Genomic DNA, 1,918 nt, shown 5'->3' on the forward strand with positions numbered 1-1,918 from the left:
GGTTGCCAGAAAAACAACAAGGCTTTTTTGTAAACATTTGTGGTTTTGTCCGTTGCCATAAAAACAACAAGGCTTTTTTGTAAACATTTGTGGTTTTGTCCGTTGCCATAAAAACAACAAGGCTTTTTTGTAAACATTTGTGGTTTTGTCCGTTGCCAGAAAAACAACAAGGCTTTTTTGTAAACATTTGTGGTTTTGTCCGTTGCCAGAAAAACAACAAGGCTTTTTTGTAAACATTTGTGGTTTTGTCCGTTGCCAGAAAAACAACAAGGCTTTTTTGTAAACATTTGTGGTTTTGTCCGTTGCCAGAAAAACAACAAGGCTTTTTTGTAAACATTTGTGGTTTTGTCGGTTGCCAGAAAAACAACAAGGCTTTTTTGTAAACATTTGTGGTTTTGTCGGTTGCCAGAAAAACAACAAGGCTTTTTTGTAAACATTTGTGGTTTTGTCCGTTGCCATAAAAACAACAAGGCTTTTTTGTAAACATTTGTGGTTTTGTCCGTTGCCAGAAAAACAACAAGGCTTTTTTGTAAACATTTGTGGTTTTGTCGGTTGCCAGAAAAACAACAAGGCTTTTTTGTAAACATTTGTGGTTTTGTCCGTTGCCAGAAAAACAACAAGGCTTTTTTGTAAACATTTGTGGTTTTGTCGGTTGCCAGAAAAACAACAAGGCTTTTTTGTAAACATTTGTGGTTTTGTCGGTTGCCAGAAAAACAACAAGGCTTTTTTGTAAACATTTGTGGTTTTGTCCGTTGCCATAAAAACAACAAGGCTTTTTTGTAAACATTTGTGGTTTTGTCCGTTGCCAGAAAAACAACAAGGCTTTTTTGTAAACATTTGTGGTTTTGTCCGTTGCCAGAAAAACAACAAGGCTTTTTTGTAAACATTTGTGGTTTTGTCCGTTGCCAGAAAAACAACAAGGCTTTTTTGTAAACATTTGTGGTTTTGTCCGTTGCCATAAAAACAACAAGGCTTTTTTGTAAACATTTGTGGTTTTGTCCGTTGCCAGAAAAACAACAAGGCTTTTTTGTAAACATTTGTGGTTTTGTCCGTTGCCATAAAAACAACAAGGCTTTTTTGTAAACATTTGTGGTTTTGTCCGTTGCCAGAAAAACAACAAGGCTTTTTTGTAAACATTTGTGGTTTTGTCCGTTGCCAGAAAAACAACAAGGCTTTTTTGTAAACATTTGTGGTTTTGTCCGTTGCCAGAAAAACAACAAGGCTTTTTTGTAAACATTTGTGGTTTTGTCCGTTGCCATAAAAACAACAAGGCTTTTTTGTAAACATTTGTGGTTTTGTCCGTTGCCAGAAAAACAACAAGGCTTTTTTGTAAACATTTGTGGTTTTGTCCGTTGCCATAAAAACAACAAGGCTTTTTTGTAAACATTTGTGGTTTTGTCCGTTGCCAGAAAAACAACAAGGCTTTTTTGTAAACATTTTTTTTTTGGTTGCCAAAAACAAGGCTTTTTTTTTTTTTTTGTTTTTTTGGGTCCCAAAAAAAGGGTATTTTTTATAAATTTTTATATTTTTTTTGGTGGCCAAAAACAAGGCTTTTTTTTTTTTTTTTTGTTTTTTTGGGTCCCAAAAAAAGGGTATTTTTTATAAATTTTTATATTTTTTTTGGTGGCCAAAAACAAGGCTTTTTTTTTTTTTTTGTTTTTTTGGGTCCCAAAAAAAGGGTATTTTTTATAAATTTTTATATTTTTTTTGGTGGCCAAAAACAAGGCTTTTTTTTTTTTTTTGTTTTTTTGGGTCCCAAAAAAAGGGTATTTTTTATAAATTTTTATATTTTTTTTGGTGGCCAAAAACAAGGCTTTTTTTTTTTTTTTTTGTTTTTTTGGGTCCCAAAAAAAGGGTATTTTTTATAAATTTTTATATTTTTTTTGGTGGCCAAAAACAAGGCTTTTTTTTTTTTTTG

The sequence above is a fragment of the Pelophylax lessonae genome, assembly GCF_965119305.1.
Source record: "Pelophylax lessonae genome assembly, chromosome: 1".
NCBI classification, from domain to species: domain Eukaryota; kingdom Metazoa; phylum Chordata; class Amphibia; order Anura; family Ranidae; genus Pelophylax; species Pelophylax lessonae.